The following is a 15,297-nucleotide window of genomic DNA, read 5'->3' as shown; positions in this document are numbered from 1 at the left end:
TGACTTTTGTGGTCCTCAATTGTCTTTTTTTTATAGTAGGAATTGAACAAACGAGAATCTAGATTAATCTGTCGTGAACTTTTTTGATTAATTGTTTAGTCTATGAAGTTTCAGAAAAAGTTGAAAATTTCGTCGCAGCGTTCCGGGGTTTTTAAACTGCCTGTTTTTTTTCTGAAAAACAGTCAAAAAAAAAACCAAAAGAAAGAAAATTAGCAAATGTTTTTTTCATTTTTAGTCAATTGAAATGAGTTTGAAAACCAATGGATGATCAGAATTAGTTGAGTAACTGTTTCAGCACTGTTTTGTAACACGATATTTTATCCCACGCTGCTCTCCTTCAAGACTGGATTTACCGGAAATTGACGGAAAACAAACCAAACCTTCTCAAAAATATGTAGATCTTTGACAATTAGTCGCTTAACGGGCAACTACTTTGATTGAGGAGAAACTGTTTTAGTCATTTTTTTCAAGCATAAAGAACCAAATTTTCTCTGGTTCCAGCTTTTCAAATGTGAGGATTTGCTGCCGGTATTTGTCAGACACAAGAGTAATAAGATGATCTTTGGGTTGTGGACTGTTTCGTAGAATAAAAATAAAGCAGTCTGAATATATCTGCTTTGGGCTGTGGGACACTGTAACGGGCTTTTCCCCCTCAATCTTCAGACGGAGCAAATTAATCGATTGATCAAGAAAACGACCCCCAGATTAAATCAGTAATGAAAATATCTGTCAGTTGAAACCCTCAAAACTAAGATACGGCAGCAGTGCGTCTGACCGACGGGAACAAGCTGGGTTCCGGTCTCTCCGGCGCACACCAGCAACAGATTTGTCGCCCGCAAGAGCTGAAGTGATCACAGTTAGGGTGGGGCTCGGAGCGATGCCTGCGGGGGCGTGTTTCGCTGACCTGAATCTGTCTTTAGGTGGGGGACTGCACGTTCTGTGTCACATCTGGACCCGGGTCACAGGCCGTTGCCTCCTTTCATCGAAAGGCTGCAGCGGGTACCTGTGTCACCGGCAGCCGGGCCGCAGACCGCCTCAGCCAATCAGACATCGTGCGAGCGCATCAAGTGTAAATGGCAACAGATGGTGCACGGGCTTCCTCTGAGGCGAGGACGCGCGAGGGAAGTGCCCTGGAAATGGCTTGGACTCCCCGCGGAGACACCTGCGAGGAGACGGGTGAGGCAGTGCGTGGCTTTTCAGCGGACTCCATTTTTCCCACTGATGCTAAAGGGTGCCACCGGCGTCAGTGAGGAGAAAAGAAGCTGGAGAAAAATGACTCAGAAAACCTGTTGTCATAACAACTGTGGAGCGAGGGACGAGATTGGCACCGCTGACATCTAATCATCTGAAATCTGTCCTCAATGGGGGGGGGCATTTGCAGGTTAAGGATCATCCAGAGTGGTGAATTTTAAAATGAACGAGCAAATCTGACAGAGATAAAAACCGGGATATTATAAGAAGGAGATTGGAAACAGGTTAAAAAGTCACTGCTGGCCTCCAGGAATGTGACGGCTCTTCGGTTGTGGATCGTCCGAAATTCAGGTCGATCAATCACCACTCACCTTGACGACGATGAATCTTTGAAGCAGTCGAAGCTGAGAGCCGCTAGGATCCTCCAGAGCAGGTCCATGCCGGTTCCTCTCATGGTAAAAATCCAGATTTCATCGACCTGCCTTCGGGCGAGCATCACATCTCTGCAAACACGACACCACTGAGTCTGGTTTGTCTTTAAATTCAGGACAAAACAACCCCCCCCCCCTCAAAAAAAAAAAAAAAAAAAAAAAGCACCACCCCCTCCCACGTTTTTTTACATATGCAAATGAAAAGGACGTACCATCATCATCATCATCATCCTCATCATCCGTGGGCATGTGAAGGGAGGACGTAAACAAAGCGCTGCTCTCGTTTCCTGCCGCTGTCTCTGCGTTTGAATGGCTTTCGACGGTTTCACCTCCTCTTCCTCCTCCTCTTCCTTTCTCCTCCTCTTCCTCCTCCTCTTCCTTTCTCCTCCTCTTCTTCCTCCTCCTCCTCCTCTTCCTTTCTCCTCCTCTTCTTCCTCCTCCTCCTACTCCTCCTCTTCCTCCTCCTCCTCCTCTTCCTACTCCGCAGCAGCAGCAGAGAGCGGACGCAGGGAGGCGCAGCTGAGGAGCTTCATGCGCATCCATCAGAGAGGGAGACACACACACACACACACACACGCACGCACACACACACACACACACACACACACACGCACACACAGACAACTGACCGGAGCTCACCAATGAGCTCGAAGTGGGGCAGGAGACTGAAATGGCCTCAAAATGCCTCAATTACCGGTGAAGGTTTAGGGGTAAAAAAAGGTTTAATGTCGCACAAAATGGTGCCAGCTGTAAAATGTTCACCTCTGAAAAATGTATTAAAAATATATATATATCCCTTTGATTTGTTGCTTATAGCCCAGGTTTTTTAATTATAGTGCATCACTAGGATATTTTAATAAAATGCACTTTCCTGTAAAAACTGGAAACAGTCTTTCTATTCCTTTAATAACATTAAGTTTATATGTGTGTGTGTGTCTGTGTGTGTGTGCTTGTGTATTTTCATTAAAATGTTTGTTTAGTTTTAGTTATTTTGTTTTTAAAACAATATATATAATATTATATGTAATATTATTACAGTTATATTACAGTTTACACACAAAATATTATATATATATATACTCTTACATAAAATATAAAATAACTATCATTATTTAATTCTTTTGAATGTATACTCCTTTTATTTATCCTTATTCACCCTGTCTTTATTTTTGCGGGGACTGAGTGATATTGCTCTACTATCTCTGTATTGCAGGTGATTAATGTTCAGTCGTGGGTTTTAAAGTTTTAAAATTGTTTTATTTATTTATTTTTTTTAAGTGTACTTCAATAATTAGAAGTTGTGTAGCTGCTTTAGGTGGACTGGATGTTTTGGGCGATGACATTTTTACTCCTAGTAATACCTGAAGTGACCACCAGATGGCGAGAAAGTATTTGCCCTGAAATCAAAATTGAAAAACTCAAAGAGACACAAACATTTCATCATTCATTATTTTCTCCTTTTCTCTCCTCTGTTGATCATATTTCTACCATTCAAAGTAAAAATATTATAAAACATTACGTCCAGCTGTGGCCGCTGATTATTGGGAAACGCCACGTTTCTGCACCATGTCTAATACTGAGGGATTCAAACGGGACACGAGGTCAGATGTACAGACAAATCTTAATCGAGGTGCTCAACACGTGTACTGTACCTGTGCCGTTTAATGTAAAGCCCGCGTCTCCTCCTGCAATTCATTAACGCATTTACAACTGCAGATAAGAGATAAGAGCCGGCGGAGGCACATCATGGTATTGGGCCCTTACTGTTTTATTGTGTGCAGGAAACTCGGATCATGTTCGCGAAGTTGAACTGCGCCTCAACCAGGCGTGACCCCGCGTTTTCGCCAGGGCAGGTGAGGAACACACAATTAAAACAACAATTAAAGACAGCAGCTGCAGAGACGCGCGCGTCTGGCATGCACTGCGGATACGGCGGTTTGTCTCTGGAGGTATGTTTCACTTGGTTGGGACGATAATCGAGTGTGTCAGGTCTTCTTTCCAGGCCAGCTGCCCGGCCGCTGCAGGGAGAAAGTCGTGTAGCTGTGTTTAACTGCTCAGCAGGTTCCCTCTGCAGCGCCACCTTCCCTCCTCTCTCCTCGATTGGTTCGTTCATGTCAAAGAGTTCGTCACAAACGCTCAAATCAAATTGTGCCGCCGAGTCCCGTAGCCTGATCGATACTGATTTTTGAAGCCGATGTGACTGATATTTGAGAGTTATCCAGTCTTCTTTTTACAAATGCATGGGATAAACAAAACATTTTAACGAGAATCCCTTAAACCTTTTTTGTGAGCAAGTTATAGCTACACTGAGCCAACTCAGTATCCCTAGAAATGATGTCCCCATTGGACGATTCCACACTTCACGATTCACTGTATGTCTGGCGCCAACCAGCAGTGCCAGCACTGGAGGGAGTGTCCCCTTTAGCATGTAGCGAGGTGGAAAAAAAATGCTGGCGCTGGGCGTTCAAAACTGTTGCTGCTGAACATAATCCAGGGTTTTGCAAAATTGTCCAATGTCAGTGATAGGCTGGACTGAAGTGAGACATTTTCTACAGATGAACTATGAAGGACTACGCAACGGTTTCACTGTTTCTAAACTACTTCAAACGTACGCACACCTGGTTATTCATGCACTTAGCCAATCAGCCAATCCAGTGGCAGCGCTGAGATGCATAAAATCGTGCAGATACAGACGAGGAGCTTCAGTTAATGTTCACATCAAACATCAGAATGGGGGGGGGGGAATGTGATCTCAGTGACATGATTGTTGGTGCCAACAGGGCTGGTTTGAGTATTTCTGAAACTGCTGATCTCCTTGGATTTTCACACACACAACAGTCTCTAGAGTTTAGTCAGAGTGGTGCCGAAAACAAAAAAAAACATCCATTAAATGACAGTTCTGCAAACTGAAAAGCCTTGTTGATGAGAGAGGTCAGAGGAGGTTGACCAGACTTGGTTGGAGCTGACAGAAAGGCTGTCAGCTCCAACGGCCGCGGTGCGCAGAAAAGCACCACAGAATGAACAACACATGCAACCTCGAGGTGGACAGCAACAGCAACAGCATAAGACCACGTCAGGGTCCACTCCTGTCAGCCAAGAACAGAAATCTGAGGCTGCACCACAACTGCACAGTTGAAGAGTGGAGAAACTGTACCCCGGTCTGATGAATCTGGATTTCTGCTGAGGCACGCAGACGGTCGGGTCAGAATCTGGTGTCGACAGAGTGAATCCAATGGGACCCAACCTGCCTTGTGTCAAGAGTCCAGGCTGGTGCTGCCGGTGTAATGGTGTGGGAAAACTTTGGGCCCCGTAAAACCAATCAGTAATGGTCTGAATGCCACAGCCTGTCTGAGTTTCTTTTGCTGGCCATGTGCATCCCTTTATGGCCACAATTCGCCGTCTTCTAAGTGCTACTTCCAGCATGAACCATGTCACAAAGCGAAAGTTGTCGCCAACTGGTTTCGTGAACATGACAGTGACTTCAGTGGACTTCCGTGGCCCCCCCTATCCTCCAGATCTGAATCCAATAAAACACCTTTGGGATGTGGTAGAACGGGAGACTGGCAGCGCGAACGTGCAGCTGACAAACCTGCAGAAATGACGTGAATCATGATCATGTCAACATGGAGCAGAATCTCAAAGGAAAGTTCCCAGCATCTCGTGGAATCAACGCTACGAAGGAATGATGCTGTTTTGAGAGCAAAGGGAGGAACTACCCAGTACTAGTACGGTGTTCCTAATAAAGTGCTGGGTGAGAGTATGCTTTAGCATTTCTGTACCGCAATTTCTTGTTAGTTATGAGGTGACGTGCAAAACCTGCTCACCTCTGACTCCCAACAGCCAGATCCCCGATCTGCCAAGCACAAAGGATGGGACTGGCGGACCGGCTCATGTGCACTACATCGTAGCAGAATCCCTCGTGCTGCTACTCAGGCCGGGGGAGGGGGGAGGACAGTGGAACGGAGAGTCTCAGCTGTCAAGAGCAAAAATGAATCAGGTTAGATCACGGGTTGGCCCAAAGTTCAAAGTGTGGGGGATGCTGGCAAAATGGGAGCATGCTAACACGCTCAGTTAAGATGGTGAACATTACACCTGCTTAACATCAGCATGTCAGCGTTGTCAATGGGAGCATATCGGCATGCTAATGTTAGCATTTAGGTCAAAGCACTGCAAAAGAAAAAAAAAACTGACAAAAACATTTAACCCAGATTCAAATGATTAGCATTATACTTAAATAAATTAATACATGACATTTCTCAAACCAACAAAAACCCTCTAGTATTTAATCTACTTGAATTATAAACCTGTGTCATTGCAGGTAACTTCAATATATTTTCTGCAGCTTCGTGGAGGGGTCCGTATTCCAGTGAAAAGCAGTGGTGAAACGTTACAGTAATGCTGCCGCTGTCGTTTTCGGGGGACACGGCGAAGTGAGTTAGACCTTTCAGTGACCGGGCCACTTTCTCACTCCAACGTTCACACCTTCTCCTCACCCGTCACCGTCAGACTGAGCAGGGCAGCGGGTGGAGGAACTGCCAGCTGATCAGTAGACGGCCCCCAAACGGCCAAAAGCAGCTGAAAGCCTGAAGGCGACAGGGCCCCGTCCGATCTGCCTGCATGCCGGTGACAGTCAGGCGACAGCCGGTAGAGTCAGTGGAGATCGGACTGAAAGGCCTGAAATGGCACAGCGGAGGACTTACCCACGTGTGTTACCACGAATGAGGTCATGCGGTTTGAGATCAGTCGGAGGTGGGAGCAACAATAGGAAATGGAGAAGCACTTGTGTTTATTTCCAGGATTAATGAATTAGGATTCCCCAGTTAATGGGTTTTTATAGTGTTGCTTTATGAGTTCAGATTTCTTGCACTGTGTTTTCGTGGTTTGTTCTCTTTATAAAAATGGGGATGTTGTCAGACGACGACGCGTTTATAAAATCAGGGTTTTAGCAGTGAAGAGCAGCAGCTTGGAAACGGCTTGGAAGTGACTGATGGTTAACACGTAGTCTTAATGTGCCGCGTTTCAGTCGCTGTTTCATACTTGTTCTGCTGTCTGACAACAGGAACAGGAAATCATGTAAACGAGAACAGCTGGACTCCGATTGTTATTTCTGAAACAATTTAAACTTGAATCCGACAGACACAAATTTGGAGAACCTTCTCTGTTTCTAATGAATCACAGATTAAGACCGGGAGTTATCAGGACTCGAGTAATACTTTATTTTAACAACGGATTCAATGACTGCGTGATGTGAAAGGCGTCGCTTGTGGTGACGAAACCACCGAGAATTATCACCCGACTCTGCAGTTCCCCTCAGCTCTGTGGAGCATTTTAGCGTCTTTCAGCTCATTGTTGTGTAGGCCAAGCTTTGTCTGTCTGAGCTTTAATCTATGGCCAGTGCATGGGCAGGGCGTGAACATTATATATGTTTTTATCTTGATGTGATTGGGTTGAAGAAAAGAAAACCAATAGGTTTTCTTAACCAATAGGTTATTTGTCTCAAGAAACACTATAAAGATTATTTTAAAAATCTTTCTGTTGAGATACTCTCCTTTGACTTCTTGTAATAAGGTTTGTTTGTCTCCTATATTGTAACTTACAATATATTTCACTTTAACCCTTCAGTGTTTTGTGTGTTTTGTAGAAAATCTTTCAAAACGCTGCAACAGGCAGAGAAAAAAAACAAAACACCCTGATAAATCAACTGTACACTAATCTCTCCAAATGACAAAGACAGTTAGCGACCAGCTGGTGAATATAGTCATCTAGTGGCAAAAAAGACAAATATTTACTTAAGTAGGGGGTGGAGACCAAAACAGAAAAAAAAAAAGACTGAATACTGGACGTACAGTTATCAACGGGCCAGAAACACAAGCCAATGTTTACATAAGCAGAACAGACATACCACGTTCACGGTAACAGCTGCACAGTATAAGGTGATAATATGTCAAGGTCGTGTTAACAGCTTGTTGTGCTGCCCCCAAGTGGCCAAAAATCAGTGAAAGCAGGCTTTAAAGTATTGATAAAGGCCACAGCCCAAAATGAATCCGTCTCATGCACTGGGCCTTTCTCAACGAACACATTTTGACATCGCAGCGCTAATAGAGCACGGGCGTCGACAACTAAATCAATGACCGCCCAGCTCCACTGAGCTGCTTCGGTTTCAGGGACCCTGGTGTTGTGCACGCTGGCTGACTGCCACGCTGTCGTGGCTCACTGGGGGCACACGAACAGAACAGAGTCATCACTAGTGTTATTAGCCTGCTGTGGAGGGGGGACCGTTCCGATCCCACGGGACTTCTCCCCGTCTGCGTTCAAGTTGATGCAAGTTGTCGAAGTTGTGCCGGAAGCCCTGCTCTAGCAACGTTAAACAAATTACCGGGTCAAGAGGACACTGAATCAGGGATAAAGTGTCTTAGGTCGAACAGTTTGGACCCAATTAGGCAGTCGGCCTTATAGATGTAGATGTAGTTTTGGAAACGTTCAGGTTTACTTGGTCACGGCTCTTAGGGTGATTTTCCATCATGTAACGTTTGTGCCAGTTACGAGAAAATACAGTTAACTCAAAGTCGGCAAGAAAGGTGGCGAACAAACTCCTGTCGACGTACGGGCATTATTGCAGACCTTTATTTTTACATAACATATAACATTAACACTGCTGCGATGTTTTTGTTTTTATCACATCCGTACAAAATGAACAGGACAGACTTTCAGTTGTTTTCCACGAGGAGCATCCTTGTGATTTTTTTTTTTCTTCACCCTTTGTAACAAGGCCAATTAGAAGCACGAGCCCGAGCACGTGCAGGGAGAAGCTCGCCTCGCACAGTCCACTGCGCCAGGCGTTTGGTGTAAACGGAGCAAGTGACGGTCTTTCAACCGAACTGCACCGAGCGTGAGCGCACGGTTCCCGTTTACGGACCCGGTCGTGTGCGCCGCGTGTGAGGTGTCACCTTATGATGAGTAGACCCACGCGGCGGTTGAATCGCCCACGGAGAAACAAAAGTCACTGTTTTCTGGCTTCACGCAAACCAGCAACCCCCCCCCCCCCCACCACCCCCGTTCTTTCTCAGAGGAATGGTGCCTGCTGGAAGAGGGGTGGGAGGGGGCGGTGTCTCCATCCAAGAAGGATGGTGTGTAGTAAGGAAAGGAGCGGATGGGGGAAGTTGGGGGGGGGGAAGCATCCCTCTTCTTACTACGTCAGTGTACATCACAGGAGCACACAGGACCCTCTTTGCTTCAAGTACTCGGGGTGACTCCCTGCACAGAAAATTAAAAAAAGCGAATTCTGGTCCCCCTAAAAAACGCGCCGACCTTCCCACCAAAAGGTGAGTAGATGAACAAATCCCCTTTCAAATGCGCCGTTTGATCTCGAGCTCCCTTTGAACGCGTTGATGTCCGCCGCTGTGGACGTTTTCAGCCGCGCGCGCCAGAGCAGGAACACATTTAGGAATATTTCCCTGTGCTCGTGACACAACTCGACGTTTATTTAGGACTAAAAAAACAACGGGTTTACGAGCCTTTGCTGCGCAACGCAACGACCCCTAAACCTGGATCCGAAGGGAATAAAGGCATAGGTGGGAATACGGTGAGGGGGAAAAAATGTAGACGTTAATTAGAACTGTTACAGTTAGAAAAGGATTTTAAGATTTCTGACTGCGGATTTTTTTGGGGCGAAATGCGCCCCCTCGTTCTCGTTCTCGCCGGCAGCGCTTGTGCGTTAAGAGCGATCATTATCATCCATCCCGGCGCAGAGGATTGACTCTGTGGAGGAGCTAGAGAGAGGGCAAGGTAGGAGGTAACGGGCGTTATGTTTTAATGTCTTTAAACAGTTCACGTGACCGGCTTCCCAGCGTCGAGCCGCTTTGGTCGAGTGGGCGACGGTTCAGGGCGCCGATGCCCTTGTCTCTCTCCGCCGCCTTTTCTCTTCGGTACACGGACATTAATTTGTATTTCTGTCTTTACCGCCTTTTTTTTTTTTTTTTTTACTCTCAGATTATAGGAAAAAAAAAAGTTTTCCTGCTCACTTGCTGTTACATTTGATCCCTACAACATCAGGCCAAGATCAAACGCGCAAATGTAGCCGGGGTGTCCTGTCCTGCGTCGTGCGCCACAATGACCTTGTAGAAACCCAGCGGGGGGGGGTGATGTGACGGAGAAAGAGTGATGAGCATTTTTCTCTCTCTCTCTCTCTCTCCTCTGGTTGTGGTGCTGCTTTGCGGTGGTTAATGTCAGTGGTGCTGAAACGACTTTGCCCGGAGAGGGACGTTGTTTGGTATTGCGTCCAAGCCCTTCTGGGTGTTTCAAACTCTGATTTGAAAGACACACGGGGTGACTCGGCTGCTGGAAGACGAGTTCGTGGTCAATTCTGCGTGTAGAGGTGACGCGCTTTACAACGTTACGTGTCTAATGTCTTGCCCCCCCCCCCCCAACCCCCACCCCCACCGGCAGCCATCATTGCAGCTCAGTTTCTGAGCCACTGTATGCATCCGACCCACATGAGAGGTGGCGTTGAGGAGAGCTGCCACTATAGCAGACCTGCAGGAAACCGTGCATGCCTCTTTTTAAAAAAAAAAAAACCAAACAAGAGTCATAGTTTGTGATTGTACAAGTCAAAGCCTGGCACACTTTCAGTCTCTCAGTTAGTCTTCTATTAGCCGGCAACAAGAGCCCTGGTAACACATCCACCTTCACACCCTTTTGAGAGAGAGTTTGTTTTTCTTTTGGCTCCAGATTAGTGGCCGTGCGTGGACCTCGAATAGACTTTGGATGCGGTGCTAATGCAGTGTTGGTTATCTTTCCATCCATCGGCCCATTTTCTACGCCTGTGCAGAGTTGTGGTGGGTTGGAGCCCGAAGGAGGAAAACATACCCACATTTTCAGTACGAACAAGTACGATGTTTACTCCAACTTTGCCGTGGTTCAGTATCTGACAGAGTGCGGCAAGCGGTAAACCCGGATCCGGGCTTCAGAGCATCCCTTCTACAGGTGCAACGATTAGTTAGTTAGTTGAGTGCTTCATTGACAGAAAGTTAATTTAAAGCTATTTTGTCAATTAGTTGTTTGAGTCATTTTTCAAACAAAAATGCCCAATATTTGCTTTTCTTTCTCATATATGACAGAAAAGTGACTATGTTTGGGTTTTGGATGGTTGGTCGAATAAAACAGACTTTCCAAAATGCATTTCCTTGACCTGTCAGAAATTATAATGGACATTTTTCAATTTCTTTCTTTTTTAAATCATCAAATTAATCGATAAGGTAAATAATCATTAGTTGCCGCCCTAATGTGATGATGGATGAGTGATGTCACTGACCATGTGTCCATGTAGGAGAACATGGACACATGGTCAGTACCTGCAGGTAGCCATGGTCTGGCTTGGGAACAATATGTTGATTTATTAAGATTTATATGTGTATATATATATATACACCCGAGCTGTCGCTCAACACCACACAGCACAACAAAAGCAGTGTGACTTGACATCTTCGTTGCAGGTGAGGCTGACATTCCCATTCAAAGGACTGTTCACTCAGCTCAACACACGGGAGCCTCCACTCGAAAACCAGGAGGAGCTAAGGGAGCTGCTCTGTTTGGTGTTCTCATTTTCTGCCTGCTACCCCCCTGCCGACTGGGCCGTGCTCCGGTCTGTCGGCAGAGATTAGCCCTGTCACAAGTTACAGCTCGCCTCTCCCTGCAGCTGGGAGCGACGGTGGCTGGATAATACTGGCATAACAGCTATTTTTAAAAAACAACAAAAAAAAAAACAACAACAACAGGCTGCGGCGCAGGAGAGCACAGCGATCCACCTCAACTACCCTATCCAGGTGTTGTCAGGAGCGGCAATTAGCACAGCTGTTTCATCATTTAGATCAGTGCTTCAGGGAACGCTGGTTCGTTTGGGCTGCATCGTCTTTTTCTAGACAGAACTCCGTTTTTTCGGCTTGTGATGCTGCTGCTGCTGCTGCTGCGAAATTCCTCTCTGCTAAAGATTTACTGTGAGACCCAGAGATGATTGATGGCCTTTTCCCTTGTGTCCAGATGGGGAGGTGGGGGCGGGTAGGTGGGGGTCGAAGCAGCGATTGGTGTGAACCACATAACTCTCCACTGACAGTGTATTTTTTTCTTACAATTTAAGCCGGAAGAAGTGTCTGACTACCTGTTCTGCTTTTGTAAACAAATGCATGTGATTAATCTTCATTGGCCCTTTGCTTGTTTTTATATTTGTCACATCTGTCTCTCGATTAAATGCTACTGCAGTTACGTAACTAATCATCAGGGATAGTAAAGATTTATTTAACAAGTCCCAAACTTCCCTAATCATTCAATGATAATTTTAGAGAGTGGAACTTGTCTGTGGCTGTAATTTCCTTGAAAGGTTTCTTGAAAGTACCATGTAATTTGGTACTAATTAAAGGGGAAGTGGAGACAGTGTTCAGTTGGTACTCCTCTGATTAATTCTAGTTCATTTGTAGCATAACAGTCTTCTACCATAGTCCGTGCAGCAGAACATGCAAAAATGCAAATCTTGCTGTGTAAACTTTCTGTATAGTATATATTAGTTCAACAAATATGGAGATTAAGATTTCCAAAAAGTAGATTCATTTTTACTTGGGTTTGATTGCATCTCTCATTTTTTTCCAAGAATCCAGATTTCCACAATTCTTCCGAGGAAACTGTACCTTTACTGATTCCTTCTGAAAAACTAGTTCAATTTTTAGGGAAATGCACTTATTCACGTTCTTGCTCAGATGAGTTAGATGAGAAGGTTTATACCACTTTCATATATGTGCATTAAGGATGGAGCTGACGCCAGGAGGCAGTTAGCGTAGCTTAGCGGGAGAAAAACAAAAAACGGAAGCACAGTACAGAAATCCCCGTAAAACCACAACTTGTCATTTTTAAAAATTCTGGTTTGTGTGTGGGTTAATCAAATGAGATGCGACATGTTAATCAGCGAGTTTTACAGGTGCTGGTGGGTGTATTTTGGGGCTTCGGACCGAACCAGGTTAGCTGTTTCCCCGGCCTGTCTTTATGCTAGGCTAAGCTAATTACCTAAAACACTGACATGAGAGCGGTATTAATCGTCTCATCTAACTTGCAGCAAAAAAACGGAATAAGTGTATTTCCTAAAATGTCCAACCTCGCCTTTAATATGTCTACTATCTCGGAACATTGTCGGTCTTCCATGTAATTAGTACCTAATTACTAAGGCCTTGTAATTAAGGAACTTTCTAGGAGATCATTAAGAAATTATGGGACCTATAAAATAAAGCGTGTTCTCCACTGCACTTAACACAAAATGAGAAGACACACACACACACACACACACACACACACCGCGGCTCCTGCAGAAAACACAAACGTGGCTTTGATGCACAGGGAAGCAAGAGCAAAAAGCTTGTAGTGGTAACAATCTCATGCACACAACCGTGAAAAAAAAAAAAAAAAAACATATTAAACCCACTTCACTAAGAGAGAGAAGAGCTGCGGCAAAGCATCTGCAAAGTGCAGTGGTAATGATATCTGCACAGTGTTGTGGCCTAAAGTAGCTTCATAATCACTCTTTAGTCCCTACAACATGTTCTAGGCTGTCCAGGAAGAATTCACCCCCACTCCCTAGAAGTAGTGGCGAATGATTTGCTATGCAGCACGTAATTCACTAATGCACAGAGCATGTTGACCTGATTTTACTCATATCAGGAACTACTTCTTTTTTTCCCCCCAAAGCTGGGTTATGTGATTCCAACACTTTGGACCAGAGTGAAATATCTCACCATCTACTGGATGGATTGGTGTGGATTCACGGTCTCTAGAGGATGAATCCTACTGACTTTGGTGATCAGCCGAATTTTCATTTACCACCACCAGCGGCTCAGTTTTTTTTCACGCATCCAGTGAAATACCTCAACATCAAGATGGATTGAATAAGTTACCCACATTCATGGTTTCCCACACGATGATATAACTTTTTCCTAGCGCCACCACGAGCTGGTTCACATTAGTGGTTTTGAGTGTGATGTCTTGACAACTATGGCATGGATTGCCATGAGAATTGGTACAGATGTTCATGTGTGTCTCAGGACGAAATGCAAAATATGTTGGTTTTCCCCTGACTTTTTATCTAGCGCCATTGTCAGGTCAAAAATTGAGCCTGTACCAGCAAAACTAATGACATCCATCCCATCAGCCTCAGCTGTACTGTGTGTTTAGTGCTAATTAGCAAATGGTAGCATGCTAACATGCTAAATTGAGACGGTGTAGATGGTAAACAGCATGTTAGCGTGCAGCTCGAGGCACCGCAGTGCCTAAGTAAACCTTTTCACTCTTGTTAGTCTCAAAACAGTTAAAGTATAGTATCCATAGTTGACTTCACTACCTCAGGAGACCTTGTTAGTAATTGTTAATTTGTCACATTTTCATTATGAATTCAAATTTGCCTCATAGTTGTAATTTGTCAGCTCTCAGCAGATCATTCATTTTCTAACAAACGCACCTTCAGTTAAAGAGGGAAATTTTGCAATGACTGCACCTCACAACAACACTTAACTTGTAAAGACATCACACCAGTGGTGCATGCTAATGAAATAAACATTAGAAACAAGACTAATGTGAGCTGATGTGAAAAACCCAGTGTGTACACACAGCTGTGTTGCGGTTTTCTTTTCTCTGTACCGTGCTGCAGGTTTTGAACTGCACCTCTCAGCTGCCCTCAGTCAGACTCCTCTTCAGTCCATTTTGCAGCGAGCAAAGCCAAAATGGATGCAGAGGGCTGACGTCACTGTGTTTGACATGGTGTTGCTAGCCGCCTCGGTGCCACCAGGGTGACGGTGCACTCTGAGAGCCCGAGCAGGGGAAACAATGACGTGACTCTTGTCAGGCTGCAGATTCTCCCTAAGGGGACTCGTGCATGCGCAGGGATGGAGCTATGACCCGGTAAGCCCAACAACCAATCACCATACCCTCCTCTCTGCCTGCTGTTATGCCCATAGCCTGGATGGGCCTGAAGCCATGCAGGACCATGGTGCAGCTGAATAAAAATGCCCCCCCCTCCCCGCATGACTGTGTGCAGATGTCACACTGTGGTTGGTGCAGATGAGCAGGAACCGGACCGCGGAGCTGTGTGAGAGGCTTCTGTCGCAACGATACTTCACTGCCGAGGGGACGAGTCAACTCTGCCACCTCCGTCCTTGTGGCCAGAAAACAAGACATGAATAATTGATCGATCCTTCAGACAACGTCAGCAGGACTCCCCTGGAAGCTCCGACCAGAGTGGCTGATAGAAAAATGATGGATGAGGGTGGAGGAAAATTGCTGGATGCTGGGTGAAATTCAGAGTTACCACAAGAGGCGTTGGCTGGGGCGGGGTGATAAGTAAAACCCAGGGTGTAGAGGACATTTCATTGACTTTACCAGTGAGGGGGTGCGTTTCTAATCCAACTCCCCCAGAGAGTTTATATTATTTTTGATTAGTGTCAGAAGATGATATTGATTTAACATTTGACCCTTTGACATACAGGGTGTGTTTCAAAAATGCATCAGTGTAAATCCTTCTAACAAGAAAACTAACATTCCATTATGTTTCTCTCTTTTCAAAACATTCATACCCACAAACTTCTGACGAGAAGATTATGGTATTTTTATATAAAGTATAAATAAAGTAAAATAATTTGTGGTGGCG

The 15,297-nt window shown here is 45.2% G+C and overlaps 1 protein-coding gene across 1 annotated transcript in view; it reads left to right on the top strand.

Annotated features, from left to right (window-relative positions):
* The first annotated feature begins 8,846 nt into the window (after positions 1-8,846).
* The window catches only part of sv2a (synaptic vesicle glycoprotein 2A), a 56,284-nt gene continuing 49,833 nt past the window's right edge, over positions 8,847-15,297 (top strand). The window contains exon 1 of the mRNA XM_040117994.1: positions 8,847-8,944. The gene's annotated coding sequence lies outside the window, so the exon portion shown is untranslated. The remainder of the gene's footprint in view (positions 8,945-15,297) is intronic.

Source organism: Xiphias gladius, chromosome 22 (genome assembly GCF_016859285.1).
Source record: "Xiphias gladius isolate SHS-SW01 ecotype Sanya breed wild chromosome 22, ASM1685928v1, whole genome shotgun sequence".
Lineage (NCBI taxonomy): Eukaryota > Metazoa > Chordata > Actinopteri > Istiophoriformes > Xiphiidae > Xiphias > Xiphias gladius.
The sequence above is the reverse complement of the archived record's forward strand: the minus strand, read 5'-3'. Positions and strand labels throughout refer to the sequence as shown.